At 38.8% G+C, this 7,125-nt stretch overlaps 1 pseudogene; it reads left to right on the forward strand.

The window, feature by feature from the left end:
* Nucleotides 1–2,980: 2,980 nt before the first annotated feature.
* On the forward strand, nt 2,981–5,903 carry LOC103213506 (annotated as a pseudogene).
* The last annotated feature ends 1,222 nt before the right edge of the window (nt 5,904–7,125 follow it).

Raw genomic sequence — 7,125 nt, forward strand, 5'->3', positions numbered from 1 at the left:
ATATATATATATATATATATATATATATTCAGCAATGACATATCTAACAAGGTACTTATCTCTAAAATTTATAGAAAACTCCAACACTCAACATCAAAAATACAAATAATCCAATTAAAAAATGGGCAAAAGACACTTCACCAAAGAAGATATCCAACCTACATATGAAGAAATGTTTGCGATCACTAGCCATTAAAGAGATGTGAATCAAAACAACAATGAGGTACCATCTGGCCCCAGCACTAACAGCAAAGTTTAACAAGAAAGAAATAACAAATGCTGGCAAAGATGTGGAGAGATTGAGACTCTCATACACTGCTGGTGGAACTGTAAAATGATATAACCACTGTGGAAATCAGTACGACAACTCCTTAAAAAGTTGGAAATAGAGGTACCATTAGATCTGGCAATCCCATTACTAAGTATATATTCTAAAGAAGTGAGAGCCAGGATATGATATATATACATATATGCACACTCATGTTTATTGCAGCACTATTTATAATAGCAAAGATGAAAACAGCCTAAGTGTCCATCAACAGAGCAATGAATAACCAAACTGTGGTACATACACACAATGGAATACTATGCAACACTAAAGAATTATATTGAATCTGCAAAACAGCTCATATCATGGATGAACTTGGAGGACATTACGTAGAGTGAAATAAGTTGATCACAGGGCAAACATTGTATAAGTCCACTATTGTAAAAATCAAGGAAAGATTTATATGTGGAACAAAATTTTCTTTGTTGGCTATCAGGGAGGGGAGTGATAGGAAAGGAAAACTGCTAGATAAGTAAGAGACAAGTATTGATTTAAGTGAAGGGAAAGGCAATATACCAAAAGCAAGTGAGCAACACAATAACACTAAGGAAAAGGAAGACACAAAGAGGTGCACAAGGGGTACAGACAACAAAGATAAACACTTTTACATACACTATACTGCATTATCAGTAATAACAAACATTAATCTACGGGTAGATACAGAGGTAGATGGGCTGAATGATCAGGTATGACTAAACAAAAGGGCCTATGGCCATATATAAGTTTGGCAGACTATATTTCTACATAAGTATTTGTGTGTGCTGTAAGAACATCCATATAATAGAACAGGGGGCAAAGTTATAATAACTTCTTAGCCACCAACAACCACCCATGAGGGAGTGAATTGAGCCTGTGGCCTCGGGACCATGGTTGAGAAGACATCAAGCTCAACTGGCATAATATAGTACACAAAAATGTTGTTCTACATCCTACTTTGATGAGTAGTAATTGAGGTCTTAAAAGCTTGCAAGTGGCCATCTAGACACAACAATTGGTCTCTCCTCATCTAGACCAAAGAATGAAGAAAACTGAAGACACATCCAAACAATCAGTCCATAGGACTAGTAGACCATGCAAACCTCAGCCTACATGATCATGAGACCAGAACTAGATGATGCCTGGTTACCACTGTAAACCACTTGGAAAGGGATCAATACAGGAGATCCTGGATAGGGTGGGAGAACAATGTGGAACAAAACTCAAAATCAGTTAAAAAAAAAAAAAAAAAACAGGCTTAATGGTCTGATGGAGACTGGTGAAACCGCCAAGACTATAGCCCTCAGTCACTCTTTGGGCCTGGAATTGAACTCACTCCTGTGACTTACAGCCAAAAAGCAGACAGGCATATAAGGTGAACATTTACACCAGGTAGGTACACTCTTTAGAACAATCAACCATGGGAGATCAGAAGAGCAGTATTTGCACAGGGAGACAGCTCAGAGGGCAGGAATGCATACGAATGAAGGACCAGGGAATAAGTAACCACGGGGAAGAAGTGGGAAGAGAGCTATTGTATTATGAGGATTGTAATCAATGTCATGAAACAAAATGTGTATGAACTGCTGTATGTAAAATGAATTTGCTCTGTAAACTGTCACCCAAATTATAATTTAAAAGAAAAGAAAAGAAAAAGACCTATTCTGAAGTACAGCACTGTCAGTGATAGGATAATATCCATACGCCTACAAAGAAGACCAGTTAATAGACTATGATTGAAATTTACACACCAATCACAAATGCAAAAGAAGAAAAAATTGAAGATTTTTACCGACTTCTGCAGTCTGAAATTGATCAAACATGCAATCAAGATGCATTGATAATTACTGGTGATTGGAATATAGAAGTTACAAACAAAGAAGGATCAGTAGCTGGAACATGGCCTTGGTGACAGAAATGATGCTGGAGATTGCATGATAGAATTTTGCATTACAAATACCTTTTTTCAACAACATAAATGGTGACAATATAAGTGGGCCTCTCTAGATAGAATACATAGCAATCAAATCAACTACATCTATGGAAAGAGATGATGGAGAAACTCAATATCGCAAGTAATAATAAGACCAGGGGCCAATTGTAGAAGAAACCATCAATTGTTGACATGCAAGTTCAATGTGAAGTTGAACAAAATTAAAGCAAGTCCACAATAGCCAAATATGACATTGAGTATATCCCACCTGAATTTAGAAACTATCTCAAATATAGGTTTTATGCACTGAACACTAATGGCCAAAGACCAGATGAGTTGTGGAATGACATCAAGGACATGATACGTGAAGAAAGCAGAAGGTCATTAAACAGATAGGGAAGAAGGAAAAGAACAAAGTGGATGTCAGAAGAGATTCTGAAACTTGCTCTTGAGCATAGAGTAGCTAAACTGAATGAAAGAAGCAGCAAAGTAAAAGAACTGAACACAAGATTTCAAAATAAAGTATTAAAATGAAATGTGGAAAGAGTTAGAATTAGAAAACCAAAAGGGAAGAACACACTCAGCATTTCTCAAGCTGAAAGAACTGAAGAAAAAATACAAGCCTCCAGTTGCAATACCAAAGGATTCTAAGGCCAAAATACTGAATGTCACAGGAAGCTTCGAGAGAAGAGGGAAGGACCTTTTGGCTCTCTGAGCAGCACCATGGCAGTCTGCAAGAATAGTACCTTACAAAATGTGGCAAAAAAGGAGCCAAGAAGAAAGTGGTTGGTCCGTTTTCTAAAACAGATTGGTATGATGTGAAAGAACCAGCTATGTCCAATATAAGAAATATTTGGAAAACACTAGTCACAAGGACTCAAGGAACCAAAATTCTATCCGATGGCCTCAAGGGTCATGCTTTTGAAGTAAGACTTGCTGATCTGCAGAACATTGAAGTTGCATTTAGAAAACTCAAGCTAATTACTGAAGATGTTCAGGGCAAAAACTGCCTGACCAACTTCCATGGAATAGATCTTACCCGTGACAAAATGTGCTCCACGGTGAAAAAATGGCAGATCATGATTGAAGCTCATGTTGATGTCAAGACTGCAGATGGTTATTTGCTTTGTCTGTCCTGTGTTGGTTTTACTAAAAAACCCAACAACCAGATTCAGAAGATGTCTTATGCTCAGCATCAACAGGTCCACCAAATCCGGAAGAAATGATGGAAATCATGACCTGAGAGGTGCAAACAAATGACTTGAAAGAAGTGGTCAATAAATTGATTCCAGATGGCATTGGAAAGGACATAGAAAAAGCTTGCTAATCTACCTATCCTCTCCATGATGTGCTCGTTAGAAAAGTGAAAATGCTGAAGGAACCCAAGTTTGAATTGGGAAAACACATGGGGATTTGGGGATTTGGGAATTGGGAAAACAACCTGTGATATGCACATGACACAACCTTGCTTGCTGAAAGTGAAGAGGAATTGAAGCTTTTACTGATGAAAATCAAAGCCTTCAGTATGTATTACACCTTAACATAAAGAAAATAAAAATCTACACCACTGACCAATAAGCAGTATCATGATAAAAGAAAAAAATTTTGAAGTGGTCAAGGATTTCATTTTACTTGGACCCACAATCAATGCCCATGAAAGCAGCAGTCAAGAAATCAAATGCTGTATTGCATTGGGAAAATATGCTGCAAAGGACCTCTTTCAAATGTTAAAAGCACAGATGTCACTTTGAGAACTAAGGAGCACTAGACCCAAGAGATAGTATTTTCAATTGTCTTATATGCATGTGAAAGCTGGACAATGAATACAGAAGACTGAAGAAGAATTAATGTCTTTTAATTATGGTATTGACAAAGAATATTAAATATACTATTGACATTATGGGAGCTCTGGTAGTGTAGTGCCTAAGGCACCTGACTGCTAACCAGAAGGCTGGCAGTTCAAACCACCAGCCACTCCTCAGAAGGAAGGTTGGGCACCTCAGAAACCCAAGGAGGGGTTATCAGGAGTCAGGTCCGAACCCACAGAACATAACAATGACAACAATATTGACATTAAAAACCTGCGATATACAGATGACACAACTTTCCTTCTGAAAGTGAAGATCACTTGAACCACTTACTGATGAAGATTAAAGACTACAGTCTTCAATCTGGATTACACCGTAACACAAAGAAAACAAAAATCCTCACAACTGGACCAATAAGCAGCATCACAATAAATGGAGAAAAGATTGAAGTTATCAAAGATTTCATATTATTGGTTCCACAATCAGCACCAATGGAAACAGCAGTCAAGACATCAGACAACATACTGCATTGGGCAAATCTGCAAAAGACCTCTTTAAAGAGCTGAAGAAGCAAAGATGTCTCTTTGAGGACTATGGTGTGCCTAACCCAAGTCATGGTATTTTTAGTTGTCTTATATACATGTGAAAGCTGGCCAATGAATAAGGAAGACCAAAGAAGAGTTCATGCTTTTGCGTTGGGGGATTGACAAAGAATACTGAAAGTACCATGGACTGCCAGAAGAATTGAACAAATCTTTCCTAGAAGAAGTGCAGCCAGAATGCTCTTTGGAAGCAAGAATGGCCAGAGTTTGTCTCACCTACTTTGGTCATGTTGTCAGAAGGGACCATTCCCTGGAGAAGTATATCATCCTTGGTAAAGGGGAGGGTCAATGAGAAAGGGGAAGGCCCTCAACAAGATGGATTGACACAGTGGCTGCAACTATGGGCTCAGGTATTGCAAGGATTGTGAGTCTGGCACAGGACCAGGCAGTGTTACATTCTGTTGTACATAGGGTTGCTATGAGTGGGAGCTGACTCAACAGCACCTAAGTTGTTAGTCAACAACATTGACTGCCAGAAGAACATACAGACAGAATGCTGGTTGGAAGCAAAGATGGCGAGACTTCATATCAAGTACTTTGGACATGTTATCTGGAGAGGTCGGTCCTTGCCTGATAAAGTAGACAGGGTCAGTGAAAAAGAGGAAGACCATCAGTGAAATCTATTGACATTGTGACTGCAACAATGGGCTCAAACATAACAATAGTTGCAAAGATGGTGCATGACTGGGCAGTGTCTGATTCTGTTGTATGTAGGGTGTTTAGGAGTGGGAACTGACTTGATGGCATCTAACAACAACACCTTCATTTACCATCTTTCTCAGTTCTCCAAAACAGAGCTACTTCATTTCTCCTTTGAAATCCACGGGTTTCTTTTAGATACCCAAGTTTGGTAAATAACTAACCACTGAGAACCTACTGTATACTAAGACATTGGAGCAACAATGATGGCCAAGGCTGACCCAGACCCTACTCTCAGAGAGTATCAGTTCAGTAGAAAAGCACCTATTGTGTGTTATGCATCCTACTAACCACTTGACAACTATCATCTTCCTCAGTGCCTCTCAACAACTCCAGGAGGTAGGTCTTATTATACCATTTTACAATCGAGGCTCAGAGAAGTTTAAACAACTTGCCCAAGGTTCCATAATCTGTTTGTGTCAGAGCACACTTTGTTTTAAAAATGGTATGTGATTCTATGAGAGCAGTGGTCATTCAGTGCCTTCCATGTGGGAGACCCAGGTTAGATTCTCAACCAATATACCTCACACTCAGTCACCACCCAACCATCAGTGGAGGTTTGCATGCTGCTCTGATGATGAATAGGTTTCAGAAGAACTTCCAGACTAAGATGGACTAGAAATAAAGGCCTGGTGATCTACTTCCAAAAATTCAGCCAGTGAAAGCCCTATGGATGACAACAGTCTGATTCCATTATGCATGGGGTCACTATGAGTTGGGGGCCAGTGGCAGTTAACAACAATATAATGAGGTTTTATTAGATATTTTCCTTTTATTTTTTAAAGGTCAGAAAATATGGAAAAGGAAAAATACTGAACATTAGTGTTTTCAAAACACTAAAGCTCCCCTAACATTATTCATAAGCAAATACTGAACAATTAACCCTGTACTTTCTGTAATGAAGGAGCTCCTGGGCAACAGGCAGTCCAACAGTTAACCCAGTTTTGATTTTTAATTTTTAAGTTATTGAGAAACACTCTTCTGGATCCTCTCACAATGTTTACCCATAAGCTTAGAATAAATTGCCAGTTAAACTTTCTCTGTATTGGTAAGGTAGGCTAACTGCTGTAATGAATGAACTCTAAAGTGCCAGTAGTCTAATCTACTACTAAAGAATATTGAATATATATATATATCATGGACTTCCAGAAGAAAGAACAAATCTGTCTCAGAAGTACAGCCAGAAAGCTCTTTAGAAGCGAAAATGGCCAGCTGCTCCATAGTGTTTCCTTGGCTGCCATCTTTATAGAAGCAGATTGGCAAGTCTTTTTTTTCTTATTGTTCCTGGATGGGTTCAAAGCACCAACCTTTAGAGCAAACCATTTGTGCCACCCAGGGACCTTACTATCCCTCATGTTGGGCCACAATTTCTCAAGGCCACTGGGGATGCAGAAGGCCATCAACTGTATGACGTGAGGGCTGGAGCCTGGCACAACTTCTCTGCCACACGTGGCCAGCATACATAAAGACACATACAGAGCACACACACACAAATAGTCCATCATGGGGAGTGAGAGTGGGAGAAACCACTCAACGTCCCCTTGTTTCCAGACTGTTTCTGACCCTTTCTCATCTACTGCTTCACGGTTCCATTTAAGTTTATCTTCTATTAATTTAACATTTTAATAGATTTTGTGTTTTTAGAGAAGTTTTAGCTTTCATAGAGCTCCCACATACTCCCCTCCACAATGCTCATTTTTTCCTATTACCATTTTGCACTGCTCAGGTACATTTGTTATAATTGATTAACCGAACCAGTTTTCCATTTTTTTTTTTTTT

This window comes from Orycteropus afer, unplaced genomic scaffold (assembly GCF_000298275.1).
Source record: "Orycteropus afer afer isolate SDZICR_OR568_19922 unplaced genomic scaffold, OryAfe1.0 scaffold04154, whole genome shotgun sequence".
Lineage (NCBI taxonomy): Eukaryota > Metazoa > Chordata > Mammalia > Tubulidentata > Orycteropodidae > Orycteropus > Orycteropus afer.